Here is a 25,814-nt window from a genome sequence, read left to right as displayed (position 1 = left end):
AAAAACATCAGTCTACATATACAAGAAGATAAGTAAACTAAATAAGATAAACTCAAAGAGAGCCACAGGTAGACATATCATAGTCAAACTACTGAAAGACAAAAAGAGGATATTGGACACAGCAAGAAAAAAAACGACTCATTGGATACAGGTGTCATTGATGGTGACTTTTCAGAAAACATGGAATTCAGAAGATGGAGGGATGCCATATTCAAAATGCTGAAAGAAAACTTCAAATAGGAAGTTTATAATAGGAAAATCTACTTTTTGAAAATGAAGGAGAGGACGTCCCTGGTGGTCCAACGGTTGAGATCCACCTGCCAATGCAGGGGATATGCGTTCAGTCCCTGATCCGGGAAGATTCCACGTGGGTATCTAAGCCATGCGTTAGTACTGCTGAGCCCGCGTGCCCCCGCTCCGGAAGCCTGTGCACCCAGAGCCTGTGCCAAGGGAAGCCACTGCGCTGCGAAGCCTGGAACTGCATTGGAGAGCGGCCCTGCCTGCTGCAACGAGAGAAAGCCCACATGCCCCAGTGGAGGCCCAGCAAAGGCAAAAATGAATGCACTCTTAAAAAATGGAAAAATTGAGATATTCTCAGATAAACAAAATCAGAGCATTCGTTGCTGGCACACTTGCCCTCTAGGAACATCTAAATGAAATAGCTCCTGTTGAAAGGAAAGGACTATAGACATAAAGCATAGATTCACATGAAGAAATAAGGTCTACTATTAAAGATAATTACATAGGTAAAAGCAAAAATAGCATAAAGTTTTGTAACTCTTTTATTTTCCTATCTGACTTAAAAGACACTGAATAAAACTATAATTGTAAAACAGAGCTGATCAACTTACAACTTATAAAAACTATAATTTGTGTGAAATAATAATGCAAAGCAGAGGTAGCAAGAAGAACGATATAGCAAATTTTTTGTTTACTATTGAAATTAACTTGATGTGAATGTAAATGAGACTGGAAATTGCTTTCAGTTCACTGTAACTGTGAGGATAACCACTAGGAAAAATATACATCTGTATGTGTGTATAAACAGGCAACGAAAGTATTCAGTTAATACACTAAAAATTATATATATTGATATAACTCAAAAGAAGGCAATAATGGAATGAAAGAGGGGAAAAAGGCAAAACAGTTTTGGAAAAATACCACATGACAAATTCCAACTTATCAGTAAAGATATTAAATGTACATTGACTGTATCCTCCAATCAAATGCCAGAAATAACAATGGCTTTAAAACACAGCCAACAATATGCTAAAATTATGCACTGAAAATCCAAAGACACAGTAGGCTCAACATATAAGAACGGAAAAAGATGCACTTTTTAATCAGTGAGCAAAGAGAGCCAGCCAGCAGTATCTTAATACCAAAACCAAAGGCATCATAAGAAAACTATGGACTGACATCTCTTATAAATATAGATGCAAAATTCTTCACAAAGTACTGACAAACCAAACCCAGCAATATATAAGTTGGACTGTATAACACTACCAAGTGCTTATTATCCAAGGAATGCAGGGTTGGCTTAACAGTCAAAAATCAATTCGGTTCAGTTCAGGTCAGTTGCTCACTCATGCCCGACTCTTTGCGACCCCATGAATTGCAGCACGCCAGGCCTCCCTGTTCATCACCAACTCCTGGAGTTTACTCAAACTCATGTCCATCGAGTCGGTGATGCCATCTAACCATCTCATCCTCTGTCGTCCCCTTCTCCTCCTGCCCCCAATCCCTCCCAGCATCAGGGTCTATTCCAATGAGTCAACTCTTCACATCAGGTGGCCAAAGTATTGGAGTTTCAGCTTCAGCATCAGTCCTTCCAATGAACACCCAGGACTGATGTCCTTTAGGATGGACTGGTTGGATCTCCTTGTAGTCTAAGGGACTCTCAAGAATCTTCTCAACACCACAGTTCAAAAGCATCAATTCTTCGGCGCTCAGCTTTCTTCACAATTAGTAACATGCATATATCAATAAAGGACAAAAGCCACATGACCTTTTTAACATATGTAGAGAAAGCATTTCATAAATACATTGTCCTTTCATAGCAAAAGCTTTCTAGAAATAAGGATTAAAAGGAAATTTCCTCAGTTTGATGAAGGGCATCTACCACAGCTTAAGGCACTTAGACACATAACAAAGAAAGACTGCATTCTTTCCATCTTAGATGAGGACGAGGCAAGGATGTATATATTACCTTTTTATTGAACTTTATACTGGAGAAAATCAAGTAAGGAAAGCAAGTAAAAGGTATTCAGATTGGCAAGAAAGAGTTAAAATAATCTCCAGTTGTAGATGACATGTTCCTATATACAGAAAATCTTATGAAACTCACATAAAATTAGAACTAATAATCAATTTCATATTTTCACCTCCATTTCTGGCAACCACCAATCTGTTCTCTGTAGTTATAGGCTTGGTTAGTTTGTATGCTTGTTTATCTATCTATATATGATTACACAAATATGAGAAATCATATAACATTTTTCCTTTATTATCATGTTATTTTACTTATCATAATGCCATTGTGGTGCATCTATATTGTGGCAAATGGCAAAGTTTCATTCTTTCTAATGGATAAATAGTATTTCATTGTGTGTGTGTGTGTGCATACCATAATTTCTTTATCTATTTATTGATGTACAATGTAGGTTGCTCCCATATCTTGGCTAATGCTACAGTGAACATGGGTGCATATCATTTTTTCAAATTGCTGCTATTTCTTCTGATAAATACCCAAAAGAAAATAGAAGTCTACTGCTGGATGGCACAGAGCTTCTATTTGTAGTTTTTTGAGGAACCTCCATATTGTTTTGCATAGTGGCTGCACCAACGGCATACAAGGGCTCCCTTTTCTCCACATCCTTGTCAACATTTGCTATTTGTAGACCTTTTGATGATAGTTTAATAGATATGAGGTAATATCTCACTGTGGTTTTGATTTCCATTTTCCTGATAACTAGTGAAATAGAACATCTTTTCATGTACCTGTTAGCCATCTGTATGGTGTACTTTGTAGAAATGCCTATAGTTCCTCTCCTCAGTTTGAAGTGGATTTTTTTTTTTTTGCCATTCATTTGTATGAGTTCTTTGCATGTCTTGGATATGTATGCCTAATCAGTTTCAGCAAGGCTGAAGAATACAAAATTGACATATAAAATCAATTGTACTTTTATATACCAGTAATACACCGTGAAAATGAAATTAAGAAAACAACTCCATTTATAATAGCATCAAAAATATAAAACAATTAGAAATAAATTTAATACTTCAAGTCTTGTACACTGAAAACTGTAAAACATTAGTGAATAAAGTACAGAAAGCCTAAATGAACAGAAAGATATTCATGTTCATGGACTAGAACACTCACTGCTTTTCAGATGGTAATATCCTCTAAATTTGACCTACAGATTCAATAATCTCCATAAAAAAATTCAGCTGCATTCTTTTAGAAATGGAAAAGCTGATCCTAAAAGACATATGAGAATGTTATAGATCCAGAAGAGCAAGAATATTTAAAAAGAAAAAGCTGGAAGACACATTTCCTGATTTCAGAATTTACTACAAAAGTACATTAATCAATATGCTGTCTATTGCATGCTGCTGCTGTTGCTAAGTTGCCTCAGTCATGTCCGACTCTGTGCAGCCCCAGAGACGGCAGCCCACCAGGCTCCTCTGTCCCTGGGATTCTCCAGGTGAGAAAACTGGAGTGGGTTGCCATTGCCTCCTCCAATGCAAGCATGCATCTAAGTCACTTCAGTCGTGTCCGACTCTGCGACCCCATGGACAGCAGCCCACCAGGCTCCTCTGTCCATAGGATTCTCCAGGCAAGAATACTGGAGCGGGTTTCTATAAGGATGAACAAATAGATTAATGGAATACAACTGGGAGTATGGAAATGCTCTTATAATTTTTGGTTATTTGATTTCTGATATGGATACCTAAAATCATCTATATGGTGTTGGTGGTAAAGAACCTACTTGCCAATGCAGGAGATGCCCGTTTGCTCCCTCGGTTGGGAAGATCCCCTGAAGGATGAAACAGTAACCCAATCTAGTATTCTTGCCTGGAGAGTCCTATGGACAGAGGAGCCTGGAGGGCTAAAGTCCATGGGGTGCAGAGTTGGACATGACTGAAGCCACTTAGCACACACACATACGGATGCTAGATAATGCAATGAGGGAAAAATACTCTTCTTAACAGCTTGTTCTGGGACAACAAGTGGGATATTCATTTGGAAAGAATAAATCTGGACCCCTTCCTTATACAGTATGCAAAAATTAGCACAAAAGGGATCAAAACAAATGCAAAAGTTAAAAGCATAAAACATTTAGAAGAGAGCAGCTTTGAGAAATTTTTTAATCTTCCGTTAGGCAATATAGTTTTATGTGACACCAAAAGCACTAGAGACAATAAAGAAAAGGAGAAAAATATATATTTGACTCCATTAAAATTAGAAACTTCTGTGTTTCAAAGGAATATCAAGAAAATGAAAAGGTAGTCCACACAAAGGGAGAATATACATGTAAACTATATATTTGATATCACACATATTCAGTATATGCTAAAATCATTATATTTCAATAATGAAAAGATCAAATATTAAAAAAAAGCTAGCATAGGATTTAAGTTTATATTTATCTAAAAAGGATAGACAAAATGCAAACAAGCACATGAAAAAAATATTCAACCTCACTATTTACTGTAAAAGTTGCTCAGTCATGTCTGATTCTGTGATCCCATGGACTGTAGCCCAGCAGGCTGTGTCCGTGGAACTCTCTAGGCAAGCGTACTGGAGTGGGTTGCCATGCCCTCCTACAGGGGGTCTTCCCAACGCAGGGACTGAGCCCAGGTCTCCCTCACTGCAGGTGAATTCTTTACATCTGAGCCACAAGGGAAGCCCCATTATTTACTAGGGAAATGCAGATCAAAAACTCAATAAGACACCACTTATGCAATAGAATGACTAAAATGTAAAAAAAAAAAAAAGACAATAACAAGTGAGGGTAAGAATGTGGAGAAATGGGAATCCTCAAAAATTACCAAGAGATTATAAAATTACACAGCCATTTTGCAGAGTAGTTTGGAAATTCCTCAAAATGTTAAACACATATATGGCCCAGCAACTGGACTCCTAAATAGATACTCAACAGTAATGAAGACATGCTGATCCTGATAATAACTTGTACATGAATGTTCACAGCCGCATTATTGATGAAAACTGATGAATTAATGAATATACTGTGATCTATTCCTAAAGTGAAATGTTATTAATTATGAAAAGGACTGCGGTATTTATACATGCTTACGGCATGAATGAAACTATAAATGTTATGAAAAGGAAAGAAGTCAGTCACAAAACCCCTGTATTATTATCTCATTCTATTTATATAAAATGTCCAGGATAAGCAAATACAGACACAGAAGGCTCTGATAAGCTGAGATTTATCTATTCAATGAGATTTATCAGTGGTGTGATTATTACAAATTAAAAGCTTTTCCCAGAGACAAAAGGTAGGTAGATTGTTACCAGGAGTTGAGGGGAGGGAGGAATGGAGAATGACTGTTAATGGATACAGTCTTTGGGGGGAGATGCTGATGAAGATACTCTAAAAATTGAATAGTGATGATGGTTAGACAACTTTGAATATTGTAAAAAAATAAAGAAACACTAACTTGTATATTTTAGTATGGTTAATTTTATGGTATGTGATTTATGTATCAATAAAGCATTCATTAAAAAAGGAAATAAATTTAAAGGAAAGAAACAATTATCTTTTTTCCAAAGAGCAGATCTTCTTTGTCTAAAATTCTTAGAAAAAGCAAAAAAAAAAAATCGATAAAAATAAGGAATAATATCCATGGGGAACTTTGATTCAAATTCCATTTACATTACTGTTTACATTAGAATGTCTTCAGCAAATTATGTCAATTCATAAAGTTTGCTTAACAGAAGGTAGTTAAGCTAAATCTACAGTTCAAAGTATGACAGGAACATGAACTATTAATGTTCAGATTTGTCAGGTTCCCTCTTCACCATAACTGTTACAATGGTAAATTTATTTTCACATACATAAAAACTTTATTCTCATTAACATCTACTGCAAAAAGGAAAAGGAGTAAACAATTTGACAAGTTGAAAATCAACCAAAAAACCAAAATTGCTTTAGGATGAGATGTACTAAATGTCCTCATTGTGGGGAAAAAAAACAAAACAAAACAGCAAAAACAATGGAATATAACCATTTTAGACTGTCATTTCTTTTTCATTGTAAATTATATGGAATATATTTTACAGATTCCAATTACATTTTTAAAACTTTAAGGGAATAGCTTTACTTTGTTCTGAAATCCCATTAAAATGACTGATGTTAATGGATGCATATTAGAGTGTCAATGTTCTTATTTTTTCCCTATTAAACTAAGTGCACATCTTTGTGCACGAAAAAGGAAAAAAATGTATAAATTACAAGTAAAATTCTAACAAAATAATATCCATCTTATACTGACTCTTTCTGGTGCTGAATACTGAAAAGGTTTAGAAAAAATCATCAAAAAGAGCAACATAAACTATTTAATAAAAGATCTTTATAATTGACTTGATGTAAATAAAAGATAAACATCAACTTTATCTAGTTTATAAATACACAGTCTCTCAAGGAGATACAGTTTTTAAATTGTCATGGAAAATACATATGCTTTAGAAATCAGTGTGTAGGTAGTGTGAGTTTTTCAATTATTATATTAATTATTATTAACATATCACAATTATTATTGTGATATTATTATCACAAATATTGTCAATTATTATAGATTATCACAATTATTATCGAGTTCTTTAATAATTATATTAACTACTAATAATTCAATAATTTATATTATTACCAAGCATTAGGTCCCTACAACAAAAGACAGACTTCTGGAATAGAAATGATAAATTATGAGAGTTTTTCTTCATTTGAATATACAGTTACAAAAAGCAACCCAACCAAATATTCTTGTAATTTATTTCAAAGAAATTTCATTTAAATTTCAACAAGTCACTGGTATTTCCATTCAGTTCAACTCGGTCATTCAGTTGTGTCCAACTCTTTGCAACCCCATGGACCCCAAGCACACCAGGCTTCCTTGTCCATCACCAACTCACAGAGCTCACTCAAACTCATGTCCATCGAGTCGGTGATGCCATCTAGCCATCTCATCCTGTTTTCCCCTTTTCCTCCCACCTAGAATCTTTCCCAGCATCAGGTCTTTTCCAGTGAGTCAGTTCTTCCCATCAGGTGGCCAAAGAATTGGAGTTTCAGCTTCAACATCAGTCCTTCCAATGAATATTTAGGACTGAATTCCTTTAGGATGGACTCGTTGGATCTCCTTGCAGACCAAGGATTCTCAAGAGTCTTCTCCAACACCACAGTTCAAAAGCATCAATTCTTCCATGATCAGCTTTCTTTATAGTTCAACTCTCACATCCATACATGACTATGGAAAAACTATAGCTTTGAGTAGACAAATGTCTCTGCTTTTTAATATGCTGTCTAGGTTGGTCATAACTTTTCTTCCAAGGAGCAAGTGCCTTTTAATGTCATGGCTGCAATCACCATCTGCACTGATTTTGGAGCCCACAAAAATAAATTCTGTCACTGTTTCCATCGTTTCTCCATCTATTTGCCATGAAGTGATGGGACCAGATGCCATGATCTTAGTTTTTTGAATGTTGAGTTTTAAGCCAGCTTTTTCACTCTCTTCTTTCACTTTTATCAAAAGGCTTTTTAGTTCTTCTTTGCTTTCTGCCATAAGGGTATTTCAATTACTGCCTGTTAATTTGTATACAGTATTTTTAATATAAATGCATGATCAGTGTTATGTAATTTATTAATTGACATTAATCTTGTGTCAAATATTTGCAAACTAAACAGGCTATCTTTCATCGTCTCAGAGCCCTGGAGTGCTGGCTGCAGTCTTATACTCCTTTGTGAGGAAAATAAAATAGGGGCTCAGTCCAGGTCTCCTTTTGACTCTAGTTTGCAGCTTCTAAACTTTCGTATCTACTCCCTGGAACTGTGCTCCAGCTCTGGTATTGCCAAGTGCTTCTTTCTTGCAACAAGAATTATTTAAGAACTATAACTTCAGCATTAGAACTTTACATCAGAGTATATAACACCATATACAGTTGGGAACCTCCCCTGGAGAAAGAAATGGAAACCACTCCAGGATCCTTGCCTGGGGAATCCCATGGACAGAGGAGCCTGGTGGGCTACAGTCCATGGGGTCCCAAACAGTCAGGCACACTGAAGGACTGAGCATGCACACACACATGCATTCCTGTGTTACTGAGTCATGAATTCGTGTCTGACTCTTTGCGACCTCATGGACCACAGCACGCCAGGCCTCCCTGTCCTTTACTATTTCCCGAAGTTTGCTCAAACTCATGTCTGTTGAGTGGGTGATGCCATCCAACAATCTCATCTTCTGTCATTCCCCTCTCTTCCTGCTCTCAATCTTTCCTAGAATCAGAGTCTTTTCCAATGGGTTGGCTCTTTGCATCAGGTGGCCAAAGTATTGGAGCTTCAGCATTAGTCCTTCTAGTGACTATTCAAGGTTGATTTCCTTTAGCATGGACTGATTTGCTCTTGTTTGCACACACTTATGTGGCCCTTTTGGTGAAGGGTGACTGAAAAAGTTGTTCATAGCACTTACAACATCTCTGCTCTTCTATAAGAGCCTGGTTATCGTCATTATGAACCTTTTTGTAGACCTATTTTTTTTTTAAATTTATTGCAAGATATTTGCTTTACAATGCTGTAAAGTAGTACTTGCATACGATATAAGATATTTAATAATTCCTGATGTAGTGCAAAACCAATGCAAGCCTTCCTGAAAATTTTATACCCCTCTTATTTACAGATATTATTTCGCTGGTATTCTCCACAGCAAAAACTTTTTGCAATAAAAATAAAACAATTTTCTTCAGATGTATTTTTGCTATCATTTTATGTCCTCAGCTAATATGAGAAAATAAACTAGAACCTTTATTAATTAATAGACAGTGAAGGTGTTGACAAAAAGGGTTAAAAGCCTGAAGTTTTATAAATTTAAACTTTAACCTTCTCATGTGTTCATGAGACATACACATATTCATGTCTTAGAAGGTGAAATTAAATTTCTTTGGAAGAAAACATGTATAACTATACTATTTACATAGTATAACTATATTATATAAGATTTACATAGTATAACTATATTATTCATTCAGGAGATTTTGTTCTGTCCATTTGTAGAAGTACAAAATGAGAAACCTATCTGCATTAACATGTCTATTAAAATCAAAGATGTGGCACAGTCCTTACTCTCATTTCTTGCATGTAAGTCAGGACATTGAAATAACATCTTAAAAACGATCAGTGAATGAGATGAACAAAGTTTTATTCTCATAGGAGCACTATTTTTTCACACAGTTTAACACAGTTTTCCCACTGTAGATCTAACTCAAATACACAAAGGAGAACAAGCTTACAGTGATAGCAATATCATCTCAAGAAAACTTGCCCTTATGGGGGAGATTCATTATCTGGTGATTGTATCAAGGTCCAACCAATGACTGAGGTGTACAACTTCTACTTCATTCTGTCTCAATAAATCATAAGATGAACCCACACAGATGAAAATACTCCCCCACCAGGAGCCCTTTTCAAGCTTGCAGTCTGGTCAGCATGGTGAGAAAATCACCAGCCTATCTGTTGGCCAAAAAAGAGAAAGCAATCCCAGAGCTGTCTGCACAAACAGAACTCTTCTCCCTGCCTCTATTTTCTCTCTCCCAATGAAATTTATCCATAAAAACAGCACACTACAACTCACAGGGTGTTAATTTTAAAGCCTAAACCTCAGAAAATTCTAATTCCTCAGTTGAGACCACTTCCTGTACCAAATGGACACCTGAGAACTTTATGTCTCTTCTATTCATCAATCAGCTAACATCTGAAGCTGGTGAGGAGTTAATATGTTTTTTAATCCTAAGGAAAGAAGAAAAAGGGCTTCCCAAGTGGTGCTGGTGGTAAAGAACCTGCCTTCCAATGCAGGGGACTTAAGAAGGGAATGGCAACCCACACCATTATTCTTGCCTAGAGAATCCCATGGACGGAAGAGCCTGGCGGGATATAGTTGATAGGGCCACAAAGAGTCGGACACAGCTGACTGACTAAGCACAACATAATATAGTGAACAAAACAGAAAGACACCAATTAGATTTGAAAATTTTACCTGAAATTAAAATTTAAACAGCAAACAGTTTCTATTTTGTCAGTCAGATCTACCTAAAAGCGCTTATCAGAAAACAATATATATGTAGCTTCTATATGACCTTTAGTAATAGAGACAATAAAAAGTGGATGACAAATTAGAAAACTTTCCATAAACCATGCTGCTGCTGCTGCTAAGTCACTTCAGTTGTGTCCGACTCTGTGTGACCCCATAGACGGCAGCCCACCAGGCTCCCCCATCCCTGGGATCCTCCAGGCAGGAACACTGGAGTGGGTTGCCATTTCCTTCTCCAATACATGAAAATGAAAAGTGAAAGTAAAGTCGCTCAGTCGTGTCTGACTCTTTGCGACCCCATGGACTGCAGCCTACCAGGCTCCTCTATCCATGGGATTTTCCAGGCAAGAGTACTGGAGTGGGGTGCCATTGCCTTCTTCAGGTCCATAAACCATAGCCATCACCAAAACACATGCTATCAAATTCTCTGTCTCCTATCCTCCACCAGCCAGTGTCAAGTTGAAACAAATAGAGATGAATTGCTGCTTTTTTTGCAGTGACATAAGGCTTATTCTAGATTTTGACAGGGCCTGCACATAACAGAGCTCTTAATGGAAGTTGAAATTGTCTTCAATTATACCCAGTGTCTAAAGGTGGGTCAGCCTGGCTTTTTAAGCTCTTAAAATAACTTTGATTTCTGTCGGGTTACCAAATTAATAGGACTCTGTGAACTTTTGTCCTTACTTAAATGTTAAAACTTAGAAGAAAGTACTATATACTGTATGACTTTTTAAAAAGATTTCACATGTTAGGTTTCCAGATGAATTCTGAAGTTTATGCATAAGAAGGAATTCGAGGAAAATCAAGATGAGGGTTGAAATTGAAATTCATCTCAACCATGAGGGCTGAGGATGTTATGGTTTTACTTCTGAAATGAAGGGGGGGCTTTTTCATCCATGATATATTAATTTATTTAGCAAATGTTAATTAAGAATCCTCTCCTCTGTATTTCAGCCATTGGGGATGTAGCGTGACAAACCTGAATTTGCTCTCAGAGCTGACTGTCCAATGTGAGGACAGAGACCATAAGCATGCTAATTGTTTTCACAATTTTAAAATGTTACATAGGACACATTATAACTTGTAGCACTATGTCCATGGGATTTCCCAGATAAGAATACCAGAATGGGTTGCATTTTCTTCTCTAGCGAATCTTCCCAACCCAGGGACTGAACCTGAGTCTCCTGTGTGGCAGGCAGATTCTTTACCACTGAGCCACCAGGCAAGCCCAAAATAATTAATACCATAACTTAAATTACTTACAAACTCTCTAAATAACTTCGTAAGTCATGAGCTTGTTAGTTTTGGAGATAACTGTTGCAAAGAAGCATTTTGTCGCTGGAAGCTCCATTATCTTTAACAAATATCACTATATGAAGTGGCAAAGTTTTCTATTTTGTGGAATCTCTTGATCATTTTAATAAGCTAAAGGGGGTGAAGACATAAATTCTACCAATAGCTGAACCTATTTTTCATATGTTCACTTTTTTTTTGCCTTTCCTTCTACTCCTAAATTTTCTTTTTTTTCCTTTATTTTTTATTTGTTGGAGGCTAATTACTTTACAATATTGTAGTGGTTTTTGCCATACATTGACATGTTTCAACCATGGATTTACATGTGTTCCCCATCCTGAACCCCCCTCCCGCCTCCCTCCCCATCCCATCCCTCTGGGTCTTCCCAGTGCACCAGCCCTGAGCACTTGTCTCATGCATCCAACCTGGACTGGTGATCTGTTTCACACTTGTTAATATACATGTTTCAATGCTATTCTCTCAGATCATCCCACTTTCGCGTTCTCCCATACAGTCCAAAATTCTGTTCTGTACATCTGTGTCTCTTTTTCTGTCCTGTATATAGGGTTATCATTACCATCTTTCTAAATTCCATAAAAATATGGAATGCTTCAAAAATTTGCGTGTCATCCTTGTGCAGGGGCCATGCTAATCTTCTCTGTATTGTTCCAATTTTAGTATATGTGCTGCCGAAGCGAGCACCATATGTTTACTTTTGAAGACAAGAATGGTTTCTTTTCCCAGGGAAAAGCGTATGAATGAATACACAGGCTGGTCCAATTGGTAAAACTTTTATGACTATGACCTAGACTCAGACATAAAAAAATAAACATGATAATCCCCTTCTTCAAGGAGCTCACCAGTTTGTAGTGGGGATAGACAGAAATGCACATCCAAATAATGTGGAAATTGAAATGATATTAATGGAGAAAAATTGCAACAGTAAAGAGGAATAATCCTTAAAGGGAAGTGCCAACAGGGTTATGGGCTTCTCTGTGCCAAGCACTAAGTACTTTAAATGTATTCGCTTTAATCCTTCAGACCTCTCGATGAGATGGGTACTATTATCTTCATTTTACTGCTGGGAAAACTGAGTCACAGGATTTTGAAGCTGTTGATTGTTTTAAAGTAATCCTTTCTAGGCCTCTCAAATAGTAATGTTACAGTGAAAAGGAAAAAGAGGAAGGAGTTTTCTTTGCTTTTCCTGAGAACAAAAAAGACAGAACAGCGAGCAGGCCTGAACATTCATGGTTTTTACTTTAACACTTCCTATTCTGTAATCTGTAACTAAATTTGCTTTTCTGCCCCCCAACTCTGCATGAACTACATTCTGCACCTATTATCCTTTGGAAGTGTTGGTCACATTTGACTCTTTGTGACCCCATGGACTGTAGCCCACCAGGCTCCTCTGTCCATGGGATTCTCCAGGCAAGAATACTGGAGTGGGTTGCCATTTCCTCCTCCAGGGCATCTTCCCAACCCAGGAGTAAGACCCGGGTCTCCTGCATTGCAGGCAGATTCTTTACCTGGGAAGTCCAGTGACTTCAACTCTACGCTAATTACATCCTGTATCTAGCACTCACCTTTATAGCACTTGCTCTGCAAGCCATCTCTTGTATTTTTCTCTTTTTACATATCGGAAAGAAAGGGCAGGGCCACTGGACAGTTAGACTCAATTCCTGGTTACTGACACCAGTCTATGACTGTTTTTGAAACAATGCAAGAGAAAGAAGAATACAGGATTCTCACACCTTTGTTCCTCATCACTACTCCTGATTGGGAGCCCTCATCTGATATAAGCCCCGAAGCTCCTCATGGAGTGGGGACAGTTCTTGAGGCATGAGCCTACTGTTCCCCTCTCCACCAGCTGGGAATTAAAGCCACCTTTCTGTTTCCTCCAAATTCTCCTCCACGTTTTTTATTCAGCTTCGGTGGGCAGAGAAAGCCAAGATTTTGGCCAGCAACAGTAAGTGGCCCAGCCTGACATGGGAGGGTTTCAAGGCAAGTGGGCTGAAGGTGTCATATTAGTCTTAAAGGATTAGTCAAAATAGGGACACAGAAGCAAGGGACGTTTTACGGAGATACATTTCAGGTCAAAAAATAGGACTGAAAACATATCAGAGGTGACTGACATATACCGTGTGGAGGGAAAACCTGCTATTTTGGTTTTTCAATGGCAATGACTGGAAGAGGGAGTTTAGAGAAAGTGAGTAGAGATGCCAAGAACTCAGAGCCTCTTGAGGAAGAGTGGACTCCAAGGGGCAGGTGAGGGTGAGGCCCCCAGAAAGTGAAGGAGAGTTTTAAAAATAGTGATTGGCAAAGTTTTGGTGGTAATAAAAGTCATTTTGATAATGAGTGATGGATTTCAGTAGGACAAACCTGGAGACAGAATAAGTCAGAAGGTGCATTTCAATAAGTTAATTAGAGGTACTTTGAGTGGATTTTATTTTATTTTTTTTTTTGGTTGTGCATGTGGTTTGAGGGATCTCAGTTCTCTAGTCAGGGATTGAATCACCCCAGACCATGACAGTGAAAGCCCAGAATCCTAACTACAATGCAACCAAGAGTCCCTCGGAGTGTAAGGAGATCAATCTAGTCCATCCTAAAGGAAATCAACCCTGAATATTCATTGGAAGTTCTGATTCTGAAGCTGAAACTCCAATTCTTTGGACACCTGATGTGAAGAGTCGACTCATTGGAAAATATCTGGATGCTGAGAAAGACTGAAGGTGGGAGGAGGAGGGGGCAACAAGAATGAGATGGTTGGATGGCATCACCAACTTGGTGGGCGTGAGTCTGTGCAAACTCCAGGAGATAGTGAAGGACAGGGAAGCCTGGTGTGCTGCAGCCCATGGGTTGCAAAGAGTCAGACACAACTGTATAGCAATAAAAACTTGAATTAAACTACTCCATTTCCTAGATTTATTTAATCAGAATAAATAATTAAATTCTAAAATAACTAATTTACTTTAATTATCTAAATCTCATATGAGGAGCTCCTTAGACTCTGTATTTCTCAGAATTACAATTTTCAGTGGTAGCTATACAGCTTCAGAATCAGCTTGATGAAAACTCAGTGAGCCCAGAAACCCCTAAAGATAGTGTGTTTGTCCCTTGTTGAGGTTTAGGTAATTTTTCTACCAATGTGTTGCAACTGTTCTAAGTTTATAGCTTTAAAGTAAAATAATTACTTGTTTAAACATGTTTTAATCATCTCTGAAGCAAAGATACTAATTCTATGGCCAAAACTGTTGGAGATAGAATCAGTAGCCATCTAGTTCAATTTCAACATTGACAGAAGACAATAACAGCCTAAATTATTAAGTGCCCAGTTTATACCCTTCAAAGTTCTAATTGCTTTATATGCAGAAACTCAACCTCCCAATGAGTACATGACAAGTGAGATAAATAGCTTGTTCTTGGCGACAACATCGGTAAAAGTAAAGCCACAACACACACCTACAACCATGCCCAAAGCACCTACTTCACCAGCCCCTCTCATGACAGAGAAGGGAAGGAGGAGACACTGGCTGACGTGACTAGTTTGTTATTAATGGAGCACAGCCCAGGCCCCTTCCTTAGACACCATGCCCCATTTTCTGCCTCTTCTGACACGCTGTTGATTAAATAAGAGAATTAACCTCATTTGCTGACCCTGAAAATGAATAGAAGATGTTGATATTATTCACCATGCAATGTCTTGGCAACAGGTTAACCTAGGGTCCATTTTTAGACCAAGTGTAGAACCATAATCTGCAAGCATCTCCATAACACCAGAAGGAATGAAGCTCAGCACTGATATGAGAGCATGGGGTAGCTTTCTTACTGGGTATGTTGGATTTCAGCTCCCTTACAGCTCTTCTCTGATCCTAAAAGGGACAGGGGCTTAAAGTAATTGAACAGATCAATCACTGTATCTGTTACCAGTGATGCCCTGTAATTAACATCTCTCACCAGGAAAGAGCCTTCACCAGGCCAAATCATCTCAGGAGCTCAACCTATATTGTTAAGGGATTTGAATTTACCATAAAATATTAACTATTCTGTAGTACAGACTCAGAGTTTCCCCTAAAATTAGCAAGATAACCCTTTTTTAATTCTCAAAGAGGTAACAACAAATTTTAGAGATGGTAGGTAAAGAGTCCAAAATTGTGGTTAAAAATCTGCAGCTAAAAGGGAGACAAAGAAATTAAAAAGCCTGCAAAAAAAAAGAACAAAGGGAAAATCTACAGCCTGGAGCTTTGGCAGGAAAAACATGCCCAACAAGTCCCTTTCCCTAATTGGTCTTGCATACACACGCTTTTTGACATGGGGTGAAACACACTGGACTCCTAGGACGGCTTGGGGGAGGGAACAAGGATATAAAAAGAAAAACCTTAAAGGTGTGGGGCCCCTCCTAATGGGGTTAGTCCACTCTCACATCTGGGGAGTGTATTTTTTCATGTCACTTGTTTAATAAATCCTGCCTGAGTGAGATTTCTGCTCTGTCTTTTTTTTTTTTTTTTCTGATTGATTGATGATTGGTTTGCAATATTGGTTTGATTTCTGTCCTACATCAACATGAATTGACCAAAGGTATACACATGTCCCCTCCCTCTTGAATCCCCCTTGTTTTAATTTTTTATTATGGCAAGACAAGGACAGAGGAAGAGGACCATGCCGGACATAGATATTAAGCAGCCAGCATTCCTAAAACTTGAAACATATGTTTGGCATGCTATATTCATTTGCTGAATTATGTTACACACTATCCTTAATGATCAGGTGTCTAAACATGAAACCATGGAGTAGGTTCATTCGTTTCAAAGATAAGGAGAAACAGAGAAAGACAATTAGGGAACAAGCTGAAAATATTTAATGCAGCCTTCTATTCAGGGCTTGAAAGAAACTGCCTCTGGCCTACAGAAGAGTTCAGTCTGTCATACCTGGGTTTGATCTGAATAATTACACACAGCAGATGTGCTTTTGGGTCGACAGTCTGATACAAAGGAATCACATATTCATTGAAAGTATTCATGGTTATTCTCTTTCAAGTTCTACCAATGAGTATTATTTTACAATTTTTACCATGAGCAGTGAAATCACAGACAGTTCCAAAGTCAGTTATAAAGTCGAGTGCAATAGTCTTTTTGATTTCAGACCCCTCGTTTTCCTAAATGGAGTCTCCTTCATGGTTCCTCCATGCTGGATGATACAATTTTTGGAATCATTCATCAGTTCCCTGATCTCTAGTCAATGTGGCCTTATTTGATTAACTATACTTTCTGATCAGTTCAGTTCAGTAGCTCAGTTGTGTCCGACTCTTTGTGACCATGTGGACTGCAGCACGCCAGGCTTCCCTGTCCATCACCAACTCCCAGAGCTTGCTCAAACTCATGTCCACTGAGTTGGTGATGCCATCCAACCATCTCATCCTCTGTTGTCCCCTTCTCCTCCTGCCTTCAAACTATACTCTACACTACTGAAATCATCATGTCACTGCAGATCAGCATGCAGTTTCCAGATTATTAGATGGTTAAAATCAAGGTTGTCATCATTAAGGGCACCTTATTTATCAGTCCCATTTGCCAGTTACAAGAAAGCGTTTCTGCAGGAAGAAAGTGTTTGGCTAAGAAAACATCACTGATGAACTTTCAGTGTTTCCCATTAGGCTGGCTGATTGCTACTAACCAGCTACAGATAAATGAAGGAAGTTCTGGTTTATACTTCCCTGAATCTTTGCCCATCAGAATGACTTCTCCTTTTGATTCATAAATTCTTATGCAATGAGGGACCTGTGGCAATTTACAAGATGATCATGTCACCTATGGTCTTAGGTAGGATGCCAGGATTGCCAAGCTGTCTGGGTCTCTTTAGGGCTTCATATTGAGGCATAACGATCTCAAGTAAAGGAAAACATAAAGACTATGGCCAGCAAAAATGACAGTTTCAGGGATTCCAGGGAGCTTAGCATACCACCAAAAGTTATCTTATTAGGACATCTCCTATTCAGCCTGGCTTCTGTTTCAGTGGAGACACCATTACTCATGTATGTCTCACATTTCCTAGAGAAGTGTGTGTGACAAAGTGGTTTAGCAGGTGAGCGCATCTATAGGCTGCTCAATGTCATGTTATTGAGGTAACCTCAGATGTTTAAAAGAGTGGCCTATGAAAGCCATCTGCTATACGAGGGAGCCAAGGGGGCAAGGCAGTTTGATCTCTTGAGGGCATATTAAATTATGGTCACTCCTTGGCTTAGGGTGAAAGTCCCAGGTCTAAGAGTCTGAGCTTGGAAGCCATACCCTTCCCCCATCCAGGGATGAAGTCTGGCTGACATTTAACTGACTTGTGTTGACTCCTAGTGCTTCCTGCTACCATGAGTATTACTACTTCTGTGTTGCTCAGTCGCTAAGTCATGTCTGACTCTTTGTAACCACATGGGCTGCATCAGGCTTCTGTCTTCATTGTCTCCCAGGGCTTGCTCAAACTCATGTCCACTGAGTCGGTGATGTTATCCAACCATCTCATCCTCTGTTTCCCCTTTCTCCTTCTGCCATCAATCTTCCCCAGCATTAGGGTCTTTATCAATGAGTCAGTTCTTTGCATCAGGTGGCCAAAGTATTGGAGCTTCAGGGTTGATTTCCTTTAGGATTGACTGGTTTGATCTCCTTGAAGTTCAAGGGACTCTCAAGAGTGTTCTCCAGCTTTTAAGTAACACTAGTGCCTAGTAGTGTTACTTAAAAAGCATGGATGCAATTCCTTAAAAAAAAAAAAAAAAAAACTTTTCCAAAAAATCATAAGCAAGTTCACTGAACTTTGGAACCTGAAATGTGCCTTTTTACAGATATAAACTCGATGTGTATCAGACTCCAATCTCAAGAAGTTATTTCCTTCATCATCATTTCATGGAGATCATTCTCAGTTAAAAGATAAATTTTGTAATTTCTCCAAGTTCATGGTGATCATTTAGCCCTTCAAGCTTGAGCTTATCTGAAGCGGTCATGGATCTTCCTGCTACCTTCCTCTCTATAGCAAGTGACTTATTTTTCCAAACCTTTCAGTTTAGAGATAATTTTTTTTGAAAGGGAAAAAATAGTGAAATCATAGCTTGATGTTTCTATAATCTAGGGTTACATCAATCCTTTCTAAGGTCCCTAAACCTGAAGTGGCAGAGCTGAGACTTGGATTCAAGACTCTTAACACATAGGCTGTTAACTGCTTGTTATATTTCTATCTGTCCCAATGACTCCATGATTTTATAATCCTCAATACTGTAAAATAAATAAATATCTTTTCTCCACAGAACCTTTCATTTATTTCCTAAGTGTTTCAAGTGAACGAGACTAAAAGAAAAAATAAATGTACCCAATCTGAAAGAAATCAATTGCTTAAATGTTATTTCAAACCTGTGGTATATCTCCATGAGGTTGGCGGTGGCCTTAATTTATCCTGCATGCTTGTGCTAAGTCGCTTCAGTCATGTCTGACTCTTTGTCACCCTTTGGACTGTAGCCTGCCAGGCTCCTCTGTCCATGGGATTTTTCAGGCAAGAACACTCCGATGGGTTGCCATGCCCTCCTCCAGGGGATCTTCCCAATCCAGAGATCTAACCCGTGTCTCTTTTGTCTCCTGAACTGGCAAGCAAATTCTTTACCACTAGGGCTACCTGGGAAGCCCAATTTATCCTGTAGAAATATGCAAAGTCAAAATGATAAGTTACAGAGTTCAAGTTTATTCAGGGTGTAAAATTAAGGTTCCTTGGGTCACTGTCCCACTACAATGTAGGGGTCAGAGTTTTCTGGCCTATTGAGGCAGCCACTAGCTTTTTTGGTGGCTTGTGGATACATATTCCACATAGAGTTTTAGGAGATAAAACAGAAAAAATGAAAAAATAAGGATGTTTTCATTAGTATTCAATCCGATACCAGATATTTGCTCAGGCATCCCCACCCCTACCCTGCCCCCCTCCCCCCCAACAGCTTCTCAGTCCCAGAAAGACTCTCACTTTCTGGAATATTTTACACCAGTGGGCCCCTCCCTCCCCTACAGCAATCTCGAGTGTCCTACTTTCTGTGAAGTGAGGCAGACTAAATACGCAACAATACATCCACAGAGAAGATAGACTTAGATGATTCACAAGGGGCCAGCCTAGAGCCCATTCACTTACCTCAATAAATTCTACTATGAATCAGCCTGAGAAGCAACATTAAGCATATCTATGTTTTAAGACGTGTTATCACTTTTTGACCCTCTCAGTGTTAGAAACACTCTTCTCCAGGAGGAAAGACCTGATTGCTGCCACCCCCCCCCACCCCGCCCCCGCAAGGGTATAAGGCCTTTTGGATACTGGAATTTGTGCATTCAAGTCATTTTTTTCCTCAGAAATTCTCCATTCTACTATGTGTGTGTACACAGTGAAATGGTTTTTATCATGACCCTGAACCTAAGGTGAAAATGGCTAATAAATTAGATTCAATTATCTAGTGTCTATGTAACTGGAGCACAGCTATATCAAATTACAGGTACTTATCAGAATGATTCTAGTTTCTCAGAATTTGACATATGAGAAAACTACAGAGGAGAGGAATCCAGGCTTCCTAAGCAGAAGCGTTATCCATTTGAGGTTCATGTAGCATTTATGTCTGCAGATAAAGCTGCCCTCATGTGTGACCTAGGATGTCACCTCCCTGTCTCCATTTACTCATCTATAAAATTTAGATGTTTAAAACTTTGTAAAGTTTTAGACAAAAGTACCAGATCCCCTGCCATTTCTTTCGTCTCAAAGATCTACCTGCAGTCTGAAATTAAAAGACACTTGGCTCCTTGGAAGAAAAGCTATGACAAAACTAGACAGTGTATTAAAAAGCAGAGACATCACTTTCCCAACAACCGTCTAGTCAGAGCTACGGTTTCTTCAGTAGTCATGTACGGATGAGAGAGCTGGACCATAAAGAAGGGTGAGCACTGAAGAACTGATGCTTTCAAACCGTGGTGCTGGAGAGGACTCTGGAGGGCCCTTTGGACAGCAAGGAGATCAAATCAGTCAATCCTAAAAGAAACAAACTGAACAGTCATTGGAAGGACTGAGGCTGAAGCTGAAGCACCAATATTTTGGCTACCTGATTCAAAGACCGACTCACTGTAAAAGACTCACCAACTCACTGTAAAGACTCTTGAGTGCAGGAGGAGAAGGGGGCGACAGAGGATGAGGTGGTTGGATGGCATCACCGACTCAGTGGAGATGAATTTGAGCAAACTTTGGGAGACAGTGAAGGACAGGGAAGCCTGGTGTGCTGCAGTCCATTGGGTCGCAAAGAGTCTGACTGAATGAACACCACCACTGTGGAGTTGTTCCTTAGTGGACATAAATGATTTAATTTTCATTAGAGAATTTTGTTAAAATGTGTTTCGTATATACTGATGCATTTGATGTCTAAAACTTGCCACCTCATCAAAAACCTTGAGTGATGAGAGACTGATAATTTTCTAAGGAACTGTTGTAAGTCAAGATAAAGAAGGAATTATATTCAGTTTTTTTGCACTGTGTCAATGCATTGAGCATTTCTTTTTTAATTAAGACCAGAGGGATATTGAGATATCAAAAAATAACTGTTTGAAACACCAAACTTAAAAAAAAATTTTTTATTAAAGCTCACTAGCTGAGGTTTGCTGACAAGGGGAATAATCATACAATATAAGCTTTCATTTCATCAGAGAATGTCATGCCTACCCAAGACCTGAAGCCCAGGATCCAGAAAATGGTTTCAAATGAGTGACAATCCTACTCAAAACAGCTGTCTGCGAGGAAAATAAATGGGATTTAATCTGCCATAAAATGGATTGTGCAATTTATTTTTTCTTGAGGAAGTCATGCTTTGTGACATCAGTGAGCTGTAACAGTTTTGCTTTGAAAAGAAGCATTCTATTCTTTGCCAAACCTATATTAATTCACTGCAGTTTTCATCCAGATAAAGCAACCGGAAAGCCAGAGGGGCTTACCCACACCCACCACCTGAGGGTGGGAACTGCCCTTCCCTGTCTTTAGAAGGCCTGGCTTAAAACATGAGCCCTAAGTAATTACTCAGTTCAGAGAGAGGTTTTAAGATGGTTCCCTGTGAAGGTTGAAATACATTAAATTATATATTAATGTTCTACAAAAAATGACAATGTTCAATTAATTGACAATGATTTACAAATTATATATTAATGTTCTAGAAAAGATGACATTAATGTTCTACAATGACAATCTCATACACTTTAAACTAACATTAAGAAGAGAATACAACTGTAAAAGAGCAAAATGCTAGTTAGAAAAATGACAATTAGATGAGATGTATTATTTTTTTAAATGAAAATAATTTTAAATGCTTAAAGCCAATGAATAGAGGAAATATAAATACTTATAAATCCCAAATGGACTAAATTTTCCATATGGCATTTTTAAAGATCTCACAGGAGTTACGTTATTTTTAATTTATTTCATTTACTTAAATACACAGAATATTTTAAGTGAAAAAGAAAAAAGAAAGCAATAATAAAAATTTTCAACTGTGAAATATGCTTCAATATTTGGTACCTAACTACAGCCCAACTAGACAATCGAATTTAGGTGTGCCTCTTCATTCTATTACACGTTTTCGAAGATACTTATTTTTGGTGCTCAAAATTCATCTAGAACTGGTCCATTCTGACACTCTAGTCTCAAATTCTACATTAGAACATTTTAAAAACAGTTTTTAATTAACACTACATAAAATGCCTATTAATATGAAAGTCTCAGCAAATTTATTTTTATTCAGTTAAATATATTTTACTCAAAGGGAACTGAAATAAATTTCACCAAATTTGATATATTATGAGTTTATTTAGAAGACAAACAAATGTAACCCCCAAAGTTCTGAAACTTCTCAGTTCAGTTCAGTTTAGTTGCTCAGTCGAGTCTGACTCTTTGCAACCCCATGAACCTCAGCACGCCGGGCCTCCCTGTCCATCACCAACTCCCAGAGTTTAACCAAACTCATGTCCACTGAGTCGGTGATGATATCCAGCCATCTCATCCTCTGTTGTCCTCTTCTCCTCCTGTCCTCAATCTTTCCCAGCATCAGTGTCTTTTCAAATGAGTCAGCTCTTTGCATCAGGTGGCCCGAGAATTGGAGTTTCAGCTTCAACATCAGTCCTTCCAATGAACACCCAGGACTGATCTTCTTTAGGATGGACTGGTTGGATCTCCTTGCAGCTCAAAGGACTCTCTCCAGAGTCTTCTCCAACACCACAGTTCAAAAGCATCAATTCTTCAGCGCTCAGCTTTCTTCACCGTCCAACTCTCACATCCGTACATGACCACTGGGAAAACCATAGCCTTGACTAGACAGACCTTTACTGGCAAAGTAATGTCTCTGTTTTTTAATATGCTGTCTAGGTTGGTCATAACTTTCCTGCCAAGGAGTAAGTGTCTTAATTTCATGGCTGCAGTCACCATCTGCAGTGATTTTGGAGCCTAAAAGAATCAAGCCTGCCACTGTTTCCACTGTTTCCCCATTTATTTGCCATGATGTGATGGGACCGGATGCCATGATCTAGCTTTCTGAATGCTGATCTTTAAGCCAACTTTTTCACTCTCTTTCACTTTCATCAAGAGGCTCTTTAGTTTTTCTTCACTTTCTGCTATAAGGGTGGTGTCATCTGCATATCTGAGGCTATTGATATTTCTTCCTGCAATCTTGATTCCAGCTTGTGCTTCCTCCAGCCCAGCGCTTCTCATGATACACTCTGCATATAAGTTAAATAAGCAGGGTGACAATATACAGCCTTGACATACTCCTTTTCCTGTTTGGAACAAGTCCGTTGTTCCATGATCAGTTCTAACTGTTGCTTCCTGACCTGCATACACATTTCTCAAGAGGCAGGCCAGGTGGTATGGTATTTCCATCTCTTTCAGAATTTTCCACAGTTTGTTGTGATCCACACAGTCAAAGGCTTTGGCATAGTCAATAAAGCAGACATAGATGTTTTTCTGGAACTCTCTTGCTTTTTTGATGATCCAGCAGATTTTGGAAATTTGATCTCTGGTTCCTCTGCCTTTTCTAAAACCAGCTTGAATCTTCTAGGGCCAGTCATATAAAGACAAATTCATGAAACAATTCATCAAGAACAACACATGCCTTTATAGTATGCCAAGACCTTTTATCCTCATCTGCAAAATAAGTGTCTACTTAAAATAATTTGTCTCTACCAGGATAAAGAAAGCATTCCAATGGTCATCATGAGGGCCATGATCCTCATGAGCATTTGTAACCCTCAGGAAAAATCCCCAAAGCTGGAGGGGTTATTCACTTGCTCTACAGAAGAAAAGAGAGCACAAAGATGCTAGTCTGAATTTTACAATAAAGATGGCACTCAGCAAGGACACATACCTCTCATTAATTTGTCAGATATGTCCTTAGATTACATAGACATTTATATCATGTGAGACTGTATTTTTAATTTAAAGGAAAGAGAAAGAGAGAGACTTGCTCCTTGGAAGGAAAGCTATGACAAACCCAGATAGCATATTAAAAAGCAGAGACATCACTTGGCCAACAAAGGTTCTTATAATCATAGCTATGCTTTCTCCAGGAGTCACATATGGATGTGAGAGTTGGATCATAAAGAAGGTTGTGTGCAGAATAATTGGTATTTGTGAACTGTGGTGTTGAAGAAGACTCTCAAGAGTCTCTTGGACTGCAAGGAGATAAAACCAGTCAATCCTAAAGGAAATCAACTCTGAATGTTCATTGGAAGAACTGATGCTGAAACTGAAGTTTCAAATACTTTGGTCACCTGATGTGAAGAGCTGTCTCATTGGAAAAGACCCTGATACTGGGTAAGACTGAGGGCAGGAGGAGAAGGGGATGGCAGAGGGTGAGATGGTTGGATGGCACTGACTCAATGCACATGAGTTTGAGCAAAGACTGGGAGATACCGAAGGACAGGGAAGCCTGGCGTGCTGCAGTCCATGTGGTCGCAGAGAGGCAGACACAATCCAACAACTGAACAAGAAAGAGGATGAGAAATCCTAGGAGTGCTTTGTGTTCTAAGACAGATTATATTCAAGCATATTCTGCCATTGATTAGTAGGACTCTTATTTTATGAATACAAATAGACTTTTTTATGACTTGATTTTGTGTTTTAGAATTTACAAAACATACTCTTTAGACCCTGATGCTGAGGAACATTGAAGGAAGGAGGAGAAAGGGACAACAGAGGATAAGATGGTTAGATGACATTATGGACTCAATGGATATTAGCTTGAGCAAATTCCAGGAGATAGAGAAGGACAGAGGAGCCTGGTGTGCTGTAGTCCATGGGGTCACAAAGAGTTCGAGATAACTTAGCGAATAAGGGACAACTCTAGAAATTGTCATGCTGGTTTTCCTTTGATACTGATAACATACAACTATTCTACATTCATATTCATGCCCCAGAAAACAGTACCCCTCTATACTCTGGACGCACTTTCAATGACAAATGCTAAATAATCACTAAAACAGAACTGTCATTATATGGCATGACATGCAAATATCAGAAATCAATATTCTTTCTTTCAATTCTATAGCAGATGATAACAAATTTCTAAATAGAAAAGAATGCAATTGAATTTTATAAGATTTTACCAGTTCCTGCTACTTATTAGCTTTTAATATTATATTTTGACTTTACAATGCAATTATCTTTTAACTTAAAATCTGAATAATACATCTAAACAATTTCAAGATTGATTTAGCATGACTGGTGCTCAATAAACGAGACATAAAAACGGCTCATCTTGCAGTCTCATGGACTATCTTACAGAAAACCAGCACACATCCATTTTTGTTGACTGTCATCTCTGAATGTTTATATGCACTTAATGTTAGTGTCTTATTATGTAAAATAGAAGTGCATTACCAGTTTTCATCTACTTTACAATTTTTTCACGCTGATGATATCTTTCAACTTTGAATAGTTGAAATAACACTTGTGCCTGCTGATTTGTCTGATTATGGCAACTGTCCTTAATGGTATAGTGAGTAATGGCAACTTTCCTTAATGGTATAACCGGGGAGTATTTGAATAAAATAGAATCTGAAATTCAAGACTTGTCAATACCATTTGTAAAATGACTTAAATATTTTCAGTATTTTAAAGATTCATAGAGACTTTTAACTATGTGAAGAATCTAAAATTTTGATGGTAATAGG

At 38.2% G+C, this 25,814-nt stretch overlaps 1 protein-coding gene and 1 non-coding gene across 2 annotated transcripts in view; both read right to left on the bottom strand.

Moving 5' to 3' along the window:
- Positions 1-25,814, bottom strand: part of GALNTL6 (polypeptide N-acetylgalactosaminyltransferase like 6) — a 1,387,945-nt gene that overhangs the window by 744,270 nt on the left and 617,861 nt on the right. The gene's annotated exons all lie outside the window — the stretch shown is intronic.
- LOC122686393 lies at positions 12,212-12,318 on the bottom strand. The gene has a single exon (XR_006338753.1). It is a non-coding gene; the product is annotated as a U6 spliceosomal RNA (small nuclear RNA).

The sequence above is a fragment of the Cervus elaphus genome, chromosome 29 (assembly GCF_910594005.1).
Source record: "Cervus elaphus chromosome 29, mCerEla1.1, whole genome shotgun sequence".
Taxonomy (NCBI): Eukaryota; Metazoa; Chordata; class Mammalia; order Artiodactyla; family Cervidae; genus Cervus; species Cervus elaphus.
This window is presented reverse-complemented; position numbering and strand designations above follow the sequence as displayed.